This window comes from Rhipicephalus microplus, chromosome X (assembly GCF_043290135.1).
Source record: "Rhipicephalus microplus isolate Deutch F79 chromosome X, USDA_Rmic, whole genome shotgun sequence".
In the NCBI taxonomy this organism is placed as follows: domain Eukaryota; kingdom Metazoa; phylum Arthropoda; class Arachnida; order Ixodida; family Ixodidae; genus Rhipicephalus; species Rhipicephalus microplus.
Genome location: NC_134710.1, coordinates 98252553 through 98274756, shown reverse-complemented (window position 1 = coordinate 98274756; position 22204 = coordinate 98252553). Strand labels below are relative to the sequence as shown.

Here is a 22204-nt window from a genome sequence, read left to right as displayed (position 1 = left end):
AAAGTCTGCTTGTTGAAGGCGGTGAACTTAGAACGAGAAACTGCACTCTATCTGGCGGTGACAAGAGTCAGTTAGAATTGCCTTTAGGCAGGAAAAAGCGATGCTTCGCTTGACTAGCTTATAATTGGTGGACGTAAAAAGAAGAAGGCTTCTCCTTGAGCAAGGTTCGTACCGCTAATATACATGGTCAACCAAAAAAAGCATTTCCAAGTCTAGGCATCGTAACTTTTCGTCATGAATTAAAATCCAACTTTAATTCCAGTTGCTTCATTTCACGCCAAAAAATGTCAAATATCTCACCGGTGCAGATGTGTGCATTGGCTCATGTTTGGCACCGGTTCTTTGTGACTTTTTACTTGCGCGGTATGAAAGAAGTCTCATGGCTAACTTTGATCAAACGAGTACAGTTAAAGTGTTGGGCTACGTTGACGACTTTTTAGTGTTTTACTGCATTGATCAATCTGACCCTGAGCGAACCACCAATGGGATATTTGACGTTTTCGGTTGTGAAATGAAGAAACTAGAAATAACGTCGGAGTTTATTTCTGATGACAAGCTACGACAAGCTAGAATTAGAAATGTTTTTTTTTGTTGATCATGCATGTTGGCGGTACGAGTCATGCTCAAGAAAGAAGCTCCTTTTTACGTCCGCCCATTCTAAGCTAGTCAAGTGAAGAATCGCTTTTTCCTGCCTAAAGGCGATTCTAACTGGCTCTTGTCACCACCAGATAGAGTGCAGTTTTTCGCTCCAAGTTCACTGGCTTCAACAAGCAGGCTTTTCTAATCCCGAGCTAACTTCCATTGCCGAGACTCTCCTAACGTCACTAAGAGTGCCTCATAAGACACAAAGCAACAGCTAACTCAACAAGCCTCATTCTAGCAAGGCTGTTATTCCCTACGTACACGAAGTTTCCCAAAGGCTAAAGAAGGTCACTGGCAAAATAGGTGTAAGAGTTGTGTTCTGCGCACGCGATAAACTCGCTGGGCTATGTCGCAGGGTCAACAGCGAAGGACCTAAGAAAGAAGCATGCACTAAGAAACACGCTACGTGCCATGTTGAATGTGTTTTAGCGATTCTCTACAAGATATTTTTTACTTTTGGGCAAGGTTACGTTGGCCAAACAGGTCGATGCAAGAATGATCGGTTAAGGGAGCACGCTAACTCTCTAAAAGGTTTCCTTCCTAGCCACTTGGCAGACGATTGTATTAAGTCTTGTTGTCAGCCAATTCTTGACAAGTGTTTGAACACGGGAGTTATAAAAATCGGCACGAGCACGAGATTAGTGAAGCTTTCTATATTCAACAACTTGGTGCTTCCTGTGTTAGCGTACCCTCAATATTTCTTAACTGCTGTGAAGTTAGTTATCTGGGGTCCACTTATATGACCGGTTGTTGATAAGGTAGGCCGTATGATGCATGTATGTGCGATTCTGCTTATGGTGCGTGGTTATGCACACATTCTGTTTTGTATATATTGCAGTTGGTTTGCAATAAACTTTGGTTGTTTGTTCAGGGCTCCGTTTTCGTCTCTTCTTTCCCTTCTTGTCGTTTGCGCTGTTAAGCACTTTCTTTGTCTACCATACAGCACCAACCAGCCGTATCAAGCACTTTGTTAGTCTCGGAGGCGTATGTGCCAGTGAAATTGCACTAATATTACTACACTTCAAACACTTTACACATGAGCTTGTACTTAACATGTAGACAAATTTTGGTATAGAAGCAAGGAGCAGTACTTATAAACTACCGTCCCGCAAACCACACTGAAACGACATTCCGGTAAGTTCAGAAGGCAACTACGTGACCGAAAACGTTTTTCTTTCGGAAATATTTTACTGTTTCACTGTTTTCAATGCAGTAAATCATCACAATTTTTTTCGAATACATTTGAGATGATCGCTAAAATACCTAGGATGTTTGGCGGGGATTGAACCATTAGTGAATCAACCTTTTAAGCTGGAGACATCTAGGCCGTCTACAGTTTATCATACAACTCTAACTATACATTGTACACAGTTTTATACACGCACTGCTGTTAATCTGATGGCAAACTGATACTCATATTGGAAATATAAATAGGTATATAGGACACATAGCTTGGGATGAAGCCTTTCCCATCAGAGGAATGTTCCTTAAATGTACAAGACATTTGGTGCAACCTATGAGTAGCGTCCACCATTGCTGCAACCCTTTGAGGGAGGTCGTGAGCCCGGAACAGCTGCTTTCAGGTTGTGATGAAGAGTGCACTGCATCGTCAGCACCCAGTCCGTCGTAGAAGACGTAGTGTGCTTTCCTTTCAACATTCTGCATGTAAGAGATGCACAACATTCAACTAAGCATTTAAGAAATACTGGGAACAATCAGAACCTCATTATGATGTGTCATATAATAAAAAGCTCCAGCTTCCCCACTTTCAGCTTTACCACTATTCACTTTCACGTTTAAAAGCAGCTGTGCATATTAGTGTACGAATGGAAGTGCCATGTTTGAGTCTAGACCATGGTGGAGGTGAAAAAGTACTTCTCTCTTGAATCATGCACCTACCAAGAAGTTTGAAATATACCGAAATGCTCAAATTTCAGCATTTATACCAAGTTTTCTTGCTTGGCTAGAATACTCTAACCAATAGGCCACTACAATGGGTGATACAAAAAAATATATAAACCCATTCAGACAAAAAAGAAGCAACATTTATCATTTACTTTGAAAAATCGTTGTGTAGACATGTACACATCAGAGATGTACAATCTACTGTGTGAAACTAGTGTAAAACATCGAGCAAGCCCCAATCTGCAAGGATCAACAGCACTTACAAAATGACAACTGCTGCTGGAAACACAGCACTGTGTATTTGTGGAAGCTCACCTCTAAATTTCTTCTCCAGTTACATAAATTTGGTCAACAAAGTGATTACTTTAGGCCACGAGTAAAACGGACTACTCTAAAAAATAAATAAGACATGATAATCTTATTCTTCGAGTGCATGCATAAGCAGCTCATTCGCAGTTGAATTTCTTTTTTAATTCATAAAATCAGCCATGCAACAGATTATGTATCACAAGTTAAATATATGCTCAAAAAGCTCTCAACTGTTGGACTATAAATATCTATAATTAAAAAAATGCAAAACTTATTGGAGAAGTAGCTAACAGGAATATATGCATGGAGGGCTTATTAGTTGGATCAGTGTGTTTACATTCGTAAGGATGAAACCTGCACAGACAAAATGCATGAAACAGACAAGAGCTGTTAGGTCTGCCTGCTTTCATTTACAGCCACATGTGTCGCCATCCTCATTCTGTTTTTCGCGAGCGTGTTCTTTAGTGGCTAACTATGCCTACACCATTATCTTTTGTGCTGTATCAGTCTAACTGAAAGTTTTGTGTGGGTGTTTGTTGGTACACTTTGGCTAAGCTTTCATATGTAACCACAGCACCAAAGCCCTACACCAATATATACAGAAATATTCTATTCTACAATATTGTATGTGCTGCACAACAACGGTGCAAAAATGCAAAAAGATGTGTGCAATTGAGTGTGGCTGTTCAATCCCTCATTAAAGCAGATCAATATTTTTATATCCTGATTATTTACGATATACTAGTATAAATATAAACAAACCTAACAAGGCATAAAAAGCACAAATCACTAACCAAACAAGGTACATATAAATTCTTTGGTTAGCTGCACGATTTTTAACAAAACACATGTCACGCCGCTGCAAAGCGCAGGCATCAAAGGGGTACTGATACAAAGTTTAAGTATTTTTGAATTGTTGCTTTAAATAGCGTATTTACTCGCATTAAAAACGCACCCCTATCTTCAGTAATTGAAATGTGGATTTTTTTTCCTCCCGCGTAATATACGCGCCCCATTTGTCCACTGCAGTCCCCCTAACTGACAACTGGCGCCTCCTTTACCGTTGAACTGCTTCGTTTATTATTATTATTATTATTATTATTATTATTATTATTATTATTATTATTATTATTATTATTATGCCATTTATTTCGCCCACCTCGGCTCGCTCACCCCCCCCCCCCCCCCCCCTTTTTTTTTCTCACCCGCTGCCACATGCCGTAAGGTCTATCTGCGCGCGGCACATCCCCCCGTTTTCTTTAACCATGCGCCAAAGCGAGGTTCACGAACACTGCGACTGTTCAGACATCGCAGCTGATAAGCACACAGCGAGCGAAGGTCACAAAGCTACCGGCGCCAAGAGACCGCTTCCTGCAATTACAAGTATCGCGGGCAAATCAGGCGTTGGCAGGCAGGCACGCACTTCTGCACTTCGTTGTGCGCATGCACGAAAGCTTACCTTTTCAGCAATAGCACGAAATCCAAAAGCGTTCTCCATGTAGCTCCCAGCGTACACTCCGTTGATTGCTTGATCGGAAACACTCTGCTTGCAGCGTGCACAAGCTTCAACGAAAGCCGTTGACAGAGACACACACTACGCCGCACCGAAGTTGTTCTGTACTTGCCGACACGCCACAGATTGCAGTGACACGTACTGTATCTATATATACTGTAAGCGCGAGTTAAACTGTGCAAGCCGTATAAGTACGCATCCTGGACAAAGCAAGTGAATAGTAAAATAATAAACCATCAGCCTGCAGCCACGGAGCTGCAGCAAACACGTACACGACATGTTACCACCCAATTCAAAGTCTGCCTGTTGACAATGGCGAATCGCCATCGTCAACAGGCAGACTTTGGAGACGATGCGCAGTTGCCCCGAGACCTCAAAACCGAAACCGAAATTGGTAGCAGTACCGTTTTATGATATAATTTCCAAGCTATGCCAAGCCTCCAAGATATAATGTAATATTTTATGCTTGACAACATAATTATTTGCTAGCAGAGCTTCAAAGTCTCTTTTTTTTTGCCACGGACGTGTGCAGGTGGCAAATGCGTAGCCTTCGTAATGTACATTTTTTTTTCCGGGTGAGGCGTTATTGCGGTGTTGTTTCGACATTTTGGAGTCAAAATTTGTTACTTGTGGAACATAGATATAAATAAAAAGTTAGGGAATGGGGGCAAGGAGGTTGTTCCATATTTGACACATCTCCCACCTTTTTTTATTTTCGTTTGAGGAGCTTTTTTTTATTCAAAATGGGTCAAATATAGAACCGAAACAAGCTCAACTAACGCTGACTTGACATCTATATGCTATCAACGTTCTTCTAGAATAGTAATAATTATAAATAATGTTTTACTATTACTGTTTTAGAGGAAAGGTGAACGTATGTATGAGCCAATTGAGTGTCATTTGAGCTACTTTCAGGTCAGGATTTGGCCCATTTCGCAAAAAAAAGAAAGCTTGCGATTTGGATCCGCACGCATGCAACCACCGGCAAAAATGTACATACATATGGGTCAGGCCCCCTTTTTTCCTTTTTCTATCCCCTTGCACGCATAAATCCTAGCAACACCCCTGCTGTGCTATTAGCTTTTAAATAACGCTCTGCCACTCATCAAAAACCGGGGGTTATGCTTTTTTTACCGACGAACTATGAAGGATGCTTGCTTTTATTTCAAGTTTTAAGTTTTGTGTGAGCATACCAATGTGCGATTATCAGTGCATTGTAACGTGACAGTAACAACTGTCAATTACAATGTTGCAATTAGTCGACTACTCTCCATCTTTGTGGCACGGGTACATTGCGCTAGTGTTGTCTACGATCGTTCACGTGTATATTATACGACACGCAAGCGTGCATATCAAGGAAATAAAAAAAAAAGAGCAGTAAGTGCCCACAGAGTGGTGCGACCCATTGGAAGAGTTCACCCGTGCTTAGCGGATGTGCGCCAAGCTTGTCCTGTGGCGCCGCAAACGTGCACAGCAGCTGAATCAGAGTAAGCTTAGCCTGTTAATTGTAAACATGCCTAGTTCCATGACAATGCAAATACTACAAACATTCAATTTGAACTGATCCACGTTCATATATCTAAATAAAACTCACTGAATGAATCAGGGACTTGTGTATAGATGCGAAATACACTCTAAGCCAAAACGGAGCAACAGGGGTATAGGGGTTGCTCCTTTCAGGGAGCAATTGCATTGCCACTCCCATTACTCTCCTAAAAGGAGTAACTGCAGAGGGAGGAACCGTTGCTCTCCTTTCAGTTCCTCCTTCGGGGGATGAACTGTTACTCCCTCCAGTTCCTCCCTGCAGACCAACAGTTACTCCCACCAGTTGCTCCCTGCCAACCAACCATTACTCCCTCCAGTTGCTCTTCTAAGAGCAACAGTTACTCTTTACCGTTCCTCCCACGTGTTCGCAGTTACTCTCTGAAAACCAACTGCACATGCTTCCAGTTACTCCTTGGGGAAATGCGTATTTATCTCGACTATGCTTGTCACACGCATAACACATGGCGAGAGCTCCTTGGAAGAGCACTGCTTGGGTGCTTCTAACACAAAAAGTGGACAATATTGAAAGGAAAATAAATGCTTTATTGTTCTTTTTATGAGGCGACGTGTGACCACACGTAAAAGTAGACTTCGCCACACCACAGCCAGCACTGAACAAACACACTACATCAAAGGTTTTCTGTGTCATCCGTGGAAAAACAATCTTGAATTTCTAGCATAGGGCAGTCTGTGTCATCATTGGTGAGAGAAGGGCAACTTCTCCAATTCTGAAGAACTCAAGTTTCGCAGCTGGTGTTTCCATCAGGCTAGCGCAGCGGAACGTCACCGCAGGCATATGTGAAGCATCTCATTGCTGCAAGAAAAAAAATAGAAGTGTGAGGTTAAACATGCCAGAATCAATTCATAACAATGAGTCACACACACTGCAGCAGCGCTTACATTCTAGGATGTCTACTGCAAAACGAAATGTGAAAAAAAGGAAGGTTCGGCCAAACGTTACTTGGCAAGCCATATAAATGCTGATGTGATAGACGCTCTTCACATGATGTCTCAGACAGCAATATTCTTGAAGAAAATGTGCAGCACCTCAACAAGGCATATTTGTAGCAGTTAAAGATACCCTTAGGTTCAGCTAACTTGTTTCCTATACACAGCTGAGTGACATTTCTATGAGCCCATTCACCAATGGGCATTCTAAGTGTGGTCATGTGTGTGGCAAATAACACGTACTGTCCACTCATGTTAAAATACTTATTTAGCTCGTGCACATAGATGCTCTCGATTCTACTGTTCTATTATACGCTGCTGCGTCTTGAATTGTGCAATACCTGTAGGCACAAGCCAAGCAGGCAAAGCCTGCTTGAAAGCAACCATTTGCAGAGGCTACATGATAATCTTCAGTATATTTCTTTGTACCTGACGCAAACGGCTGGACAAAACTATAGACAAAAAATGTAGACCGTGCTACCTTGAAAAAATGCTTTAAATTTAGTAAACTAGGGTGCATTTGTTCACTCGGTTGTCGAGGAAGCAATATATCTTAAGGCATGCACAGATATTCTGATTCTTTGTTTGACAGTGTCACAAATAGGTTGCCAATACATATATATTTGAGAGCAACAAGATGTGATGCTTCTATTAGTTCAACGTCTTGTTGGTTCACAGCCAAACAGGTTACTGCTTGTTAGACAAATTGGAATAAGCACACCGTGGTTTCCAAAAAAAAAAAGCGTTATTAGAAGTTAGCTCCCGGTGTGAATGTCTGCCTATTTATTTTGTACTGCCTTCTACATGTGCCACAAAGACATTTGTTGAGGATGTGCTACCAGTCAAGCCAAGATCGCATACTTCGTGAATGTGATGGAAATACAAACATTAGAAACACTGCCACCTCTAGTAAGAGCATAACACTTCAGTATCTTGGACTAGCAAAGAAGTGCACAAGAAAGTTAAGCCCACTCTTGCGGAACTTTAAACGCGAATATTTCAGAGTGGGGGAGGTCAACATGCTGTGGCACTTTTAAACCCTCGAAACATCTGCAGAAAACAGGGTAAAGGCAAGTCAAGAAATGCTGTTATGAAGGCCTGCGCATGGACAGCTTTGTGAATCTATGCCCAAGTGTTATGCTTTGTGCAAGCCAAAATCCATGTAAATAGGGAAAGCATACTTTTAGGAGTACCAGCGTAAACAAATCTTGGCGGTTGGCTTTTTAGTACAAACAGCAATCCCTGCAATGAAAACATAAACATTTTATCTTAACGGGAACAGTGTGAGCACACACACGGGCCAGCGGAGCCATGTCGAATTGTCAGTGCCAGTGTAACCATGTGGCATGATGAACTATTCTCTGGCCAACACATGCACAGTTTGCCCCAAAAAAGCGATGCTTTCATATACGTAGAACAAAAAAGTCTGCACTTACCAAAATTCACTTGCTTTCTGTACTTTAGCATCGTTGGGAGCATCTGCAGTATAACCAAATTTGTGTCATATCCCTGAAAAAAAAAGTAAAAGACATGCATCAAATATTGTTTCATTTGGTAGCAGTGAAGTCAGGTTAAGAACAGCCAAGTGGGAATCAGCCTAATTATGTGCATGCGGCAAATCCCAAACGGTGTTATTGAGGTTGTCGAAATTTTCGTCGCTTGGTATTAACGTCGATATGTGACTTCAACGGCATGCCAAGTTTTCACAGCGCATAAAGATTTCATGATGCACAATAATGACAACGCTAACAAGAACATACAGCATTTATGATTGTCTTTTACAATATTCAGTTTTGCTAAGGTTTTGCATCTCTAAAGAAATCTGAAAGATTTGGGTCATTCCTCCTCCAATTGTTCTGTCAATATGTAAACTGCTCGCTTGATGGTGCGCTTATAAAATAGTACGTTCAGCGCAGAGGTGAAGCAAGTGACGCAGGGATGTGGGCAGATTTTTTTTTTTTAGGCGTGCGGGGAGGGGGGGGGGGGGTCCGCTTATCTGAATAGGCCGGGCAAGCGAATATGGTCGTCAATTTGGGCTCCCTACGCCCGGCCTAAAAAAATTCTGTGCGCAACCGCCTGGCTATGCCAGTGAAGTGATGCGACAATGATTTGTTCATTTACTGATTTACATACACTTTACAGCTCTAAAAAATGCGGCCCAAGGCCCCAACACTCAGCCGTTAACATTACATAAAGCCAATGGTAGAAAAGTGCCAGTATGAATGCAGCTACAACCCCGCCCCAATGTTTTCTCAAGCGAGGTAGTGTTGCGGAAATGAACTTTTAACTGCAAAAGTACACTGGCACTGCAGTGGTGACAGAGGAAGCAAGAGGGTATGCAGGCGGTAATAGAGGTAATTTATTCCGATACGGCAAGCAATGGATACGGCGAATAAGAGCAAATCATTTCTCTTTCAATAGCGCAACCACTCAACAATGTATTGTAAGAGCATTAAATTTTGCTGGAAATGCCACTCACCTGCACGCTGATGCATGCACAGTCCTTTGTCCGACGAGCGAACAGGCTTGCAGATAGCTGAAGACGTGTTTACGATGTGTTTGTTCCACCCGGCAGCAAAATCCACAACTACTTCGCGCTCCATAAAGATAAATATACACTAACCATCACGAATAAGTAGAAACGCAAATCTGCGACACACACACACGATCAAAACATAGCTCACAAGCCCGCACGTCCATGCGCTCGCCGACTACAGACCAAATGAGTATGAGTAGTGCGAACGCGAACCTAGTTGCGCCGAAAAAAAAAAAAACGTCGAGCAGTGGCAGCACAGGCGTCAGCGCAATGATTCCAGTGTGTTCTCCTAATACAATTATAAAAAAAAACTGAGGTACACTAAAACCCATAAATAAACATAAAAAGTTGAGTATAATTTTTATTCAGTGCTAGTCAACATAAACACTGAATAAAAATTACTTTGTAACTTACATCGTTTGCTACGCTAGCTCCACACTTGTCGTGCGGGCGCAGATGGCGCAGATTTGTCATTCTGCCCTCAAACTACACGGTGAAGCGTGCTACTAAGTGTATGGCTGATGAGAAGCGCGTCTGGGTCCGCTTTTTTTTTTTTTTCTTCTCCGATATATCTGGGCGGGGGGGGGGGGGGGGCTCCTTATGCACGTGTTTCGGTGCTTGATCGACTTTGACGCCCTTACTTCGCGGACGAACGGCATGTCTAGGCTATTTTTATCATTGTTTTGCACGTGTTTCGGCGTTCGGTCCGCTTTGACGTGCCAACTCTCCATTCTGCTGCTGCGTAAGTTAGGTATTTGCCGTACTGTATTCTCAGGCCTTCTGTGTTCAGCCAGCGCTGCTATCTTATTATCTACGGATGCTAAAATAAATCACTGTTTTGGTTTGGTGAAGTTTGGCACACAGAACAAACAATAATCTGGCCCATGAATATCAATGTGGGCGGCATGCATATTTGTGTGCGGTGTCCTGCCGGGGAGTAACCGTTGCGTGACGAGAGCATTTACAGCGGTTCCTCCTTCCGTTGCTCCCTTACAAACTTAAGGTGAATACAGTTGCTCCCCCATTCTCGAACAAGTCGGCCATCTTGTTCCGCTTGGTCTTTTCTGAGAGTAACAGTCGGTCTGAAGGAGTAACAACAGCCGTTGCTCCCATTTCGGCCATTTTTGGCTTAGAGTGTACTTCAATGTGAGGAAATATATAAACCCCCATTGTAAAAAATTGGCCCCGTATCTGCATGTTTCTGCAAATGTCGTCGAAAGACGATAGTCTTGCGTGTGGAGAGAGTGAACAGGACATTTATTTGGTGTTCTGCGCAAGAAAGTCGGTGAGTGGTATTTTGGAGGCACTGCGTTTGAGTGCCTCGAGCGTGCAGCGGAGGTGAACGAGCGCATCAAGTCACGTCACACGTGAGACATGAGCGTCGTCTGGCGGTTTTCTTAAAAAACAAAGCGCGTGGCTCGGAGACGTGTGTGCGCGCCCATCTCAGAGGTGATAAGGTGTAGAACGCAAGGTGACGGTAGGTGCCACCACTGTCTCATTTTAGCAAAGTGTTGGAAACACTCGTGTTTCCGTGCAAGCATTGCGTGATCAGCGCACCGTGATAGCGCTACGGTCCTTAAAGTTACTTATGTATGCCTTTTCTAGTAAAAGGCTCACATACAGAATATATACGTGTTGTTATGGTGCCCCAAATATGCACAATAAGTGCTTTTTATTGAGAATTGCACAGACATGAACGCTCAATCTTGAGCAACATAGGTGGGCCCTGCGGATGTGGTCGGCCGTTTCAAGTACCCGATGCCATATAGAGTGGACAAACAGACAAATGTACAGACAGTAAGACAGACAGACAGACCAAAATTTTTGCGTTGAAGGTCACCAAAAAAGACTATCGTCTTTAATAAACCAGGACCTCTGGTACGAAAAACTTAGTGTGATTTCAAATGAGACGCCGCGCATGATAGCCTGTCGAAAACCGTGTGTGAACGTTTCATGTTATGTTTAAGTGCAACATAATCTCTTTTACCGATGTCTCTGTGAGAATTAGGGAAGAATGGACATGAGCGGCAGCAAAATATTTTTAGTAGGAATCCCAAAAAGTTAACCCACGAGTTAAGTCGTTGAACATGTGAGGAATCTTCTGAATATAGTAAATAGGGGGTGGTTCAATAAATATAATACATAGCACGATATATTTTGGCGAATGAAACAGGAAATGAAAACGAATGCCGAAACATCGATCTTTTCACCAGACTTTTGGCATGCAGTTTCATTGCATCCGTTGAGATGTGATATGTATTGATGCTCTAAACTATATACATATATGATAGGTGTAACGTTCAAGGAAACACCCTTGGGTGTAATTTGCAAATATACACCTACAGTACACCTAAAATTGACAAATGGGTGTACAAAAGGTGGAATTGCAGAAATTACACCTGTGCGGATAAGTTTGGCAGAAATAATAGGTGTAAGATGGTTGATTTATCGAAAAATCCACCCTTAAGGGTGTGAAATGATTTGCAGTGTAGCGGTTCAGGCTAGTGTGTGTGCAGTTTTGCTAAAGTGGCCTAGCGCAAAGTGGGAGGGGAACATATAAACAATGAAAACGAGCGTTTACTTCCAGTTGAAGGTATAGTGTTTCCTAGAAAATTATAACTGTGTGGGTACGTTTTATTTTATAGTAGCACGTGTTATACAGACTTTTTACGGAACTGGCCATTTTCGTTTGAACGTTTTATGTACTTTGTGCTGATCGTTTTTGTGTGTTTATTGCTGTCTTCAATGTTTGAACACTGTTTTCTAATATTTGCTCCTTACGACGATGAAATAATTTTTTGCTAATCACAAAAACACAGAAAAAACAGAAAGAAAAACGAACAAAACAAGGAATTCGATAGGAAACAGAAAAAGACCTCCTTCCAATCGCCGTGTGCCCACACTGGCGCCTTCCGGAAATGCTTTTTAGAAAGAAGTATTGTTGATGACACACGGCACCCTACACCGATTTCTTTGGGTGGTTTGTGGCTTCCGCGATAACCTCCGGTCTCTCAAATGGGTGCCGCAAAAAAAAGAGAAAAAAGAACAAGAGAAAAACACTGCTCGTTTATTTGACATGAAGGAACACATTAAAAAAAAACGGAGCTGTTCATTGGCGCTAATTGTGCAGTATACAATGCTACTAACATTGTATATACCAGTGTTCGAATTAAAAATGGCAGTATTACATTGTTGGCAAGCTCAAGCAGGCGATCATTCAAACACATTCCAGTTCTTCGTAGAAGTGCACCATGGGATGCGGGTCACAGAACGACTAGCTCGCTTTCAAGAAGGTAGGAGCCAGTTTCGCGCTCAGCAGAAATGAAGAAATGGTTGGTGCATATCTCGCTGCGGACTGTCAAAGTCACAGTAGAATTTTTTTTCCCGTTGTATGCACGTCTCAGCTCATTTTCAAAAAAAAAAGTAACGAGATATCCGTGTCCTGGATAGTATCGTGTCTCGGGCGATACATCGTAAAAGTATTTCCCTACTGAGATACAAATACATTTGTAAAAAGTATCTCGATACAGCAATACAGATACTGTGAAATACTATCGCTATACTGCCCAGCCCTGCTCTGATGTAACATTGCATACCCGTTTACTGACCTTTCCGCTAGCTCAGAGCCGTCTATGCCTACAGGAGATTAGTGAGGCAGAGTAAGCTCACCTCAAAAAATGGTTGCCATTGCCCCTCAAAGCGTATACTTCACCGAGCGAAGACGTAACATTAGCATAGATTGCATACAAGAAGCCGAACTTTTGCTGGACGACTGTACTTCGACATATGGGGCCAATATTAGGACAAAGAAATTATGCACATCAGAAGCGACTCGCTTGCATTATTGAGGTGGGTGGTGTAAAATGACAGAGCCGTCAATACGCTCTTGTCGCACATGCAGAAATATTTTGACAGCTGATAGTGTATGAATTTATAAGCGAGTGAAAGCTTAATTGTCTCTTTTATTAGATATATCCAAACTAACACGCAAGATGGCGATATGTCATGAATATTGGTACGTGGCGCAAGCGAAAATAGAAGTGAATCCAAGCAGGTGTACACAATGGCGCGGCCGTTTACGTCAGTGCTTTTGCTCTCTGCCGTGCTTGACACCGTGTCACCGATCCGCTGTCGCGTGGGCTCTCGCTGCCAGTGGAGTTAGTGATCCATGCTGATGGGGGTGGGTTCAGCCTTCGCAGCACTCCATTCCCGACTAATGATTAATGTCTTTTTTTCATGACGCGTGCTCCAGTATCGCTAACGCATGGCGCAACCACGGAGTTGACAAACGACATGTGGATGGCGAAGCTGTTACTGCAACCAAGGCACGTGGGCTGCTTCAAAGAATCTAGGTGCATTTAAGCATAACTTTTCCTGAGTCGCCAGTCATGTATTGAAGGGCAAACGAAGACAATCCTAAGCCTTGCGAAACAATAAGTGTGTTTCGCGTGTCAGGCACTCTCGCCCCCACTTTCCCCCCCCCCCCTTATTCCTGCAAGGCTTTAAAGTGAGCGTAACACTATAGCTTCGGAAGACGCCATTTGGAAATATTTCCCAAGCTTGTTATAAAAGAAATGAAAAAGGCCGCCTTTGTTTCTTGTTATTGCTGCATTTTGTTGGCGTGAACGAATATAAAAGTCCGAGCACTCTCCTCAAGTAACTCGATTGTACTCTGCTTGGCTTTCATTGAAGGTGCTGAACAGCTACGGAAGAGAAAAAGAAAATATAGATAAAATTTTCAAAGAGCACGTGTACGTTCACGCGAGCGCGGGTTTTAATGTGTGTTTAGTCGCATCAGTCATTTATTCAAATACGCGTAACAGGTGCACAATTAGCTCATGCTCGGATTTGTGAATGGCTTGCTAACATTGTATGTATGTATGTTTAAAGATTTATTTTGAGCAGAAGGGTTCGCGGAACGTTGTTTTTGGCTGCTCTCTACCTCTTATCGGTCTCCTTCTGAACAATTATTAACTCGGTGCATTCACAGGATAAAAAGTGTGTTTGTCGTGAGAAGAGTCACCGTCAGCACAGTGACCATGCCGAGCAAATCACCATGCTGCCTTTCTCCAGCGTCATCACTTCTGTCGGCACAAAAAGGCCAAAAACATTGAAAGCATAATCCAGGGTGGTTCACACCTGCTCTTAAAACGTCAGATTTGCGTCGCAAGAGGCATAGCCGCGCTGCGTGGTGGCAAAACAAAGGTAGTGCTGACAAGCTTCAGCCACGAATATAGGCACTTCCACGTCAGTACGACGGTCACCTACATCGAAGAATTCGTGGACGCCAGCAATGCTTTCATCCTCTTCAATGCTGCCGAAGCTGGTTTGACGTATTGAGCCCCGTAACCAAATTTCGACGTAAACCCGAGCCTTTCTAAGTGCAAACAAAACCAGCTCAAGACCCTGCTGCTGCAATTCAAGGACTGCTTCTTGTCATCCATAAGAATGCGACAAACCTCGGTCGCGAAACATCACATAATAACAAAAGGAAGTACCCGAACCGTTCGACAGAGCCCGTACCGAGTTTCGACACACGAACGCGAGGCTGTAAAAAAACAAGTCGACGAAATGCTATACGACGACATCAATCAGCCGTCCAAGAGTCCGTGGGCGTCACTCGTAGTAGTAGTGAATAAGAAGGACGGAACCTTACCCTTTTGCGTCGATTACCACCACCTGCACAAAATCACTAAGAAGGACTTGTGCCCTCTCCTACCTATAGACGAAGGCCGAGATCGACTCCACAGCGCGAAGTAATTTTCGTCGATGAACCTCAAGACTGGCTATGGGCAAATCGCGGTCGACAATAGATATCGAGAGAAGACGGCCTTGGTCACACCAGACGGCCTCTTCGAGTTCAAGGTAGGTTCGTATCTCGTCTGCGGCGGCTGCATTTCCGATGGAGGCGGAAATGTTGTAGGCCCGTGTGCTCAGATTTGGGAGCACGTTAAAGAACCCCAGGTGGTCGAAATTTCTGGAGCCTTTCACTACGGCGTCTCTCATAATCATATGGTGATTTTTGGACGTTAAACCCCACATATCAATCAATGAAATCAATCAATCGAGTTCAAGGTCATGCTATTTGGTCTTTTTCTGGGTGCCTGCGACGTTACAGCATGATATGAAGAACACCATGCTGCCTGGATTGAAGTGGCAGACTTGCTTGGGGTACTTGGACGACGTCGCCTTGTTTCCCTCGGGCTTCGACGAGCATCTCCGGCGCCTTCAAGCACAACATCAAGCTATCAAAGCCTACGGACTCACCCTGAACCCAAAAAGGTGGCGCTTCGCGTAGGAGGAGCCCTTGCTCCTAGGACACGTTATTAGCAACTCTGGAGTCCACGCCGATCCGAGCAAAACCAGTCGCCATCGCAGATTTCTCGCCACCTTCCGCCGAGAAGGCAGTACGCCGATTCCTCATACTGTGTGCCCATTACAGGCGTTTCATCAAGGCATTCTCACAGATCACTGAGCCGCTAACTCATCTCAGGAAAAGTGACGTAGCATACAGGTGGGAAACGGCACAATAGAGAACATTTCACGCCACGACTGTTGCTTATTTTAAGAAGAGTTAAAATAAGGAACAGGCGTAGCATTAACCCCTTCTGGAAAAGCATCGTCCAGATGCTTAAAACAGAATACGCACAAAAAAGCATGCAACAGGGCAAGAAAGTACAATAATAAAGGGGTATAGACAATAAAGCACAATTATAGAGAAACAAAAACAAAGCCCTTAGTCTTCTTCACGTGATTGATTGATATTTGCGATTTAACGTCACAAAACCTCGATATGATTATGAGAGACGCCGTAGTGAAGGGCTTCAAAAACTTCGACCACCCGGGGTTCTTTAACGTGCACCCAATTCCAGCACATGGGCCTACAGCATTTTCGCCTACATCGAAAATGCAGCCGCCGCAGCTGGGATTCGATCCCGCGACCTGCGGTTCAGCAGCCGAGTACATTAGTCACCAGACCACCACGACGGGACCCTCTTTGATTTGCCATCGGTTACCTACGTCGACGCCACGACCAGGTGACAGCATGAATGCATTAGATGAACTCGTATTTGTCCAAGTTCGGCTGTAGTTCCGAGGAAAAGCCACTACCACCCGGTGAACTTGCACTCGAAAAACATCTTTTTTTAACGTTCATAAACGTTATCACTACACTTGTACTACCCATTCAAGTTGGTCTAGCCAACTCCAATTAAACGTACATGTCCCTATATGAGCGTTATTGCTTCTATTTACCTTTAGTAACCCGGAGACTCACATGCAGTCATTTTTAGTAGAAGTAGGGGGGGGGGACCTACTGGGAAATATATGGAGATACTCCTATACTTTCCATTTACAATTTAACCTCCCTGCCTTTCACATAACAGTTGGCTCTATAACTGTCTTGAATTCTGCACTTACACCATAACTGAGTAAGCCTTCCCAGGACCTGCAACCTAATATTTCATGTCTGCACAGCCACAATGTGAGGCATCAAAACAACTTCACACTTTGACTGCCTGCCGTGTGATAAAACACGTCCGTAAAATAGCGTTGTCGGTCTCGATGTGTGGTGTATGACGCCCTCGCCTTAAGGGTGCTTTCAGTCCCGTAGTTTCGCATCACTATCCTTTAAATAAAAGCGTCATGCCAACAAACTTAAAGGCAGGCTAGTGCAACGAAATCAGAACTATGTTTACTGTTGGCGTTGCATCCGGTTTCGAGCAGATACGTGATCGCCTACCTATCTTGTTTATGCCAGTCATCACCACTAAATAACATATAGGGGTTCGAAATGTGGATCCTTCTCTAAAAGGAGCATGAGCTCGGGGCGAGGCGCCGCATCGCGGCGTCGTGAATGGTCGACACGAGCAGCTTATTCGAGGATGCACGTGCGCGCGCGCTATTCCACGGGATGGCGCGAAGCAGCGGTATCGCGCAGAGCGCGCGCTGATAGGCTTCGCACAAGTAACTTTGTTAGCGACCACCTACGGCTCTGCCGCTGCCGAGACGACGACGAGTATCGTCGCTTCGCTACCTTTTCACCACTGCGGCGTCGATCAGCTCTAAATGGAGCATCCACGTTCTTATGAATTTTGCTCGGCAGTGCATCTTCCCGGCGGCTGCTTTTTGCCTACCGACCACCAAACTCGTGCTCCTTCCCTTATCCTGTGGGAAGTTCCGTAAATATTTCAACAGAGTCTGTCTCTCTGGCGGGCCGTGCCACAGCGAGTGCCCCATTTCGAGAACGCTGTAATTTCCGGTCGGCTCGGGGACTGGGATTGAAACAGCGAAACGACGACGCGAAAAGTAGCAGCGCAAACAAAACTTTCGCCTGAGGCGATCGTGGCGACGTTCGCCATCTCGCAGTCATCGTGCGCGGATTACCTGCGACTGCGGCCGTAATCAAGGTAGCGCGTGAACTGTCACGATGAGATGAAGAGAGGGGTGCGTTTGCACCTGTAGCACATGGTATGACTTCGACGATGGACGCGAGAATCGCAAATAGGTAAAATTTGAAAAGGATAGCGCTACGTAGCCACGCCTAGCTCGACTTTCACGTGCGCGTGTCGACCCGAATATATATTGCCACAGGCATCACGTGACAATATATATAGTTGGTAATTTCCGCAATAACAGTCAGCCAAGCACACTTCTCTCCGAGGTTTCAGCGCCAAGAAATTGGGCTTAATCAACTCCAACCAGGCTTCAAGTCACATTACCGCTTCCGAAGCGTGAGTGCCGTGTTGGCCGTGTTAGAACGAAACATTGGTGCACGTTCTTAAAAGCTAGCTTTGATATCAGAAGCAATAATCAGTTACGTTTTTATATGAAGGAATCGCAAGGCGTCAACCACTTTACAAATTATTATTTTCGATACACACAAAAGCAGTTAAACGTGACACACGTGTACGGGGTTAGGGTATAGTACAAATTTCAGATGATCACATATGATTACGTTGTGTCAAACCCACACACACACACACACACACACATACATATAAATATATATATATATATATATATATATATATATATATATATATATATATATATATATATATATATATATATATATATATATATATATATATATATATATATACGTGTGTGTGTGTGAAGTGTATACTTAAAGGCTCGTTTTTCCGTGTTTTCACACAATAATAGTGAGATCTAACAGACAATAATGCCAAGGAAAGTATAGGAAAAGTTATTAGACCGAATTGTAATGTAAATGTAATGAAATAAAAGTGAGTGAAAAGATAACTTGCCGTGAGCAGGAACCAAACCTACGACCTTCGAATAATGTGTTCGATGCTTTACCACTGAGCTACCATGGCGGCTATCCTCCCAGTCACTTTATTGGGTATATATGTGAATTGAAACGTGGGAGTGTCAGTCAGCGATTTCAGTAGCCATGGCGGCGAGTGTGGCACACTCTTTATGAGCCTGTGTGGCGTCACGTAGCACGTGAACTCATTACGAGCTGGCAGCTGACCAATAGTCCCTCGTATACAATCTAAGGCACCAAGTATGCCAGTAGGAGACCCTCGTTAATGATTCAAGAAAAGAAGTGTATACTTAAGGGCTAGTTTTTCCATGTTTCCCACAATATAATAAGCTCTAACAGACAATACAGCCAAGGAAAGTATAGGGGAAGTTGTTAGAATGAATTGTAATGTAAATGTGAAAAAAAGTGGGAGAAAAGAACTTGCCGTGGGTAGGAACCGTACCAGGACTCAGTAGCGTTCAAGAGCGCATCTCGCATGATGGTGTGCGAAAAAGGCTAGTTAACTTAGCGCACCATCCTGACCATGATCGCTGCCGAACGCCTTCGTGGGCATGCCATGCATCAGCGACATCGCGAAGGTGGCCAATGGCCACCCACCATTTCTGCCAGCATGTGTGTCCAGCCATAACTGTTTCCAAGTGAGTTGATGGTATTGATCTAGAAGAATACGTTGATTGATTGATTGATTGATTGATTGATGTGTCATGTTTAATGTTCCAAAACCATCATATGATTATGAGAGACGCTGTAGTGGAGGTCTCCGGAAATTTCAACCACCTGGGGTTCTTTAACGTGCACCCAAATCGGACCTCACGGGCCTACAGCATTTTCGCCTCCATCGGAAATGCAGCCGCCGCAGCCGGGATTCGATCCCACGACCTTCGGGTCAGCAGCCGAGTACCTTAGCCACATGACCACCGTGGTGGGGCCGAGAGAAATTTGTCGTCCTGGAAACCTTAGAACTCCTTTAGTTCCCATGCAGCCGCTGATGGTAATGTGGGTTGGCATGATCCGTAAATTCCATCCCCGAAGTGGACCAGCTCCTTAGATAGCCATAATGTCGTCCACGTGACATTCGGGAGGTAGTAGAGTGAGCAACCTGAGCAACCCGGTCTAGAGGTGGAGTCCGCGGAAGATACAGAGACCCCGGCACTTACAAGACTAGCAGTTGCCAGACGCTAAACTGCTCAGGTTTTGCGGCAGGCGCTTGGCAGCACGCATGATCTGCACTGCATCGTCAGGTGAGCCAGCCGGGGAGCCTTTGGTGGTGGCTGCAGAAAATGTGGCCATCGCAGTGCTCAGTGCAGCGGCGATGTCCTGGACCGTGAAAACGGAGTGCGCGGTAGTCCCGGAACTCACGGCAGCGGGATTCATGTCCGAGTACGCGTGGCCGGCGTCGCTTGTCGTAGACAGGTATGGGTGCGGTAGTCAGGAGCCGCAAAGGAGGACTAGATGCCGTCCCCGAACGCGGGTGGCAGTGGCGGTAGGTGAGAAGTTGCCGAGGAGGCTTCCTACGGTACCGTGTTGACAGAATCGGTGAGCTCACGGCAGTTGTACAAACAGAAGCTCCACGCACTGCGCTGCATCGACGCCATGCCCAGGTCACCCCCTGCAGGCTTTCTTCGATGCACCCTTGCGTGACCTTTGCGGGGGTGCGTTGCCGGTTGGTGCACTGAATCTGGAAATACACACTGTAGCCGGGAGCGTTCCTTGCCGACGTTGCTGTCCTCGAGGGCTTGCACGTTGACATGGTTTTGGGAGCTGATTGCCTCTTGTGAGGTAAGGTTTAGCTCATGATAGATGGTGGCCGAGTGAAGCTCTGCTGCTGGACACGGAACATTTTCTCGTCTCTGGAATCCCCAGTTAAACGACCACAGTGACAGACGTCCAGCAACAAGAACAATCTTAGCGACCAGCCAGATTGAGGCCTGCCTACGTCATCGCAGTCATTGACCGAGTGTGCGGGTGCTTCTCTCAATAAATCTATGACTGCCGACGACACACTTAAGAAATGCATGCCTTTTTTGATGACATCTGTCCACCGCACCTTCGCTGAAACTAGCAATGCACCACATACGAATGAAGACTGCATCGGTCCTTCCGGCGCTCCGGCGTGTGGAACTGCTAGCAATGACGGGAAGTGCATTCCATGCGGATCACCACGAGGTAGTCTGCATTAACGGGGCATTCAACTTGAATCGGCCAGACGGCGACCAGCGCGCACGGAACAGCAAGATGTGGCGTTCGTACAACTCTGGCGACGGCAGCGAGGTGTACAGCCATAGTGGCGTTGACCTGCATAAACTCCGGGGTACAAGACCATCAGACAGCACCTTACTTCCTCGCGGCCGTGGAACAGGAGAGCGTGGTAGGGCACAGGTTCCTTCATCAAGCCATCAAGGCCAAGAATAACAACCTGTACAAAGTCGCCGGCGTAATTCCTTAGGCAAAAGTCTGCCCGCAACGACCCGCACGACATATTCAGTAGCGTTCACCAGAACCGTCTTCACCCGAATTTCAAAGCATCGTGGCTGCGACCGGCCTCGGCGAGGCAGCCAATGGCGCCCCCCAGAGGCCTTGGTTCTACCTGTGGTAATTCAAGGCCTAGGTCTTTAATAGTTTCATCTTCGAAGAGACGACCACTGTCTGAGAAAGGCCATCTGTGGGAGGAATGTATGCACGTGGCGTGGCCTAGTGTATTGATGAATAAAACTGTGCTCAGGCACGGGCGCATACCTGGCTGAAGGAGAGTAAGTCGATGAGCAGAATAAGAATAACAACAGCCGACCTCTATATATATGGGCTTTCGATCTTGGACTTGTCTTTGTCATTGGTTGAAACCATTGGAAATAAAACTGAGACAACCGCTAAGTTGTGTCTCTTTTCTTTTCAAGTACGTGTGGAATATATATATATATATATATATATATATATATATATATATATATATATATATATATATATATATATATATATATATATATATATATATATATATCAGCAGTTCTATGGAGGTTATTTCATTAAAGTGAACCTTTCTATGTTAATCTCTCTGGGCTTTCCTAACCTTCACAGATCAAGTGCAACGTTGTAGGAGCTAGCGAGACTTCTTCTTTGAGTTGTTGCTTTCGCAACAAGAAGTAGTTCGACGTTCTTATTACCAATAATTTAGTTTTTTTTGTTATTACGGCAAAAAGGGATTGAAGATATTGTGTGCCTTACAAATAGGAACGCTGTTGAACGTGTTATTATGTGGCTCTATAGCTTAGTATTTACATGACTTCACACAGAAGCTCTATACTCTGGGTACGTCACGATGGCGGCCACCTGGACTTTCAGTGTCAGTGGACGATAGGCCACCACAAAGTAGTTTGGTACCCGCGTTCTTTTGTGCTTACTCTTTTTTTTCTGTTCGCAAGTTGCCCCAAAAGGGAGCACGAAGAAACGCTAGGGGGTACACCGGCATTAATCAGATGTCACGCGAGCGACCACGAAAGGCGTGAAGCTATACGTTTTG

The 22204-nt window shown here is 44.5% G+C and overlaps 1 protein-coding gene and 1 long non-coding RNA gene across 2 annotated transcripts in view; one reads left to right on the top strand and one right to left on the bottom strand.

The window, feature by feature from the left end:
* The window catches only part of LOC142775673 (synaptogenesis protein syg-2-like), a 575499-nt gene that overhangs the window by 156383 nt on the left and 396912 nt on the right, over positions 1–22204 (top strand). The gene's annotated exons all lie outside the window — the stretch shown is intronic.
* LOC142776919 (uncharacterized) lies at positions 6501–9505 on the bottom strand. Its single transcript, XR_012887872.1, has 3 exons — positions 9342–9505; positions 8299–8371; positions 6501–6728 (listed from the first exon to the last, which is right to left on the bottom strand). It is a non-coding gene; the product is annotated as an uncharacterized LOC142776919 (long non-coding RNA).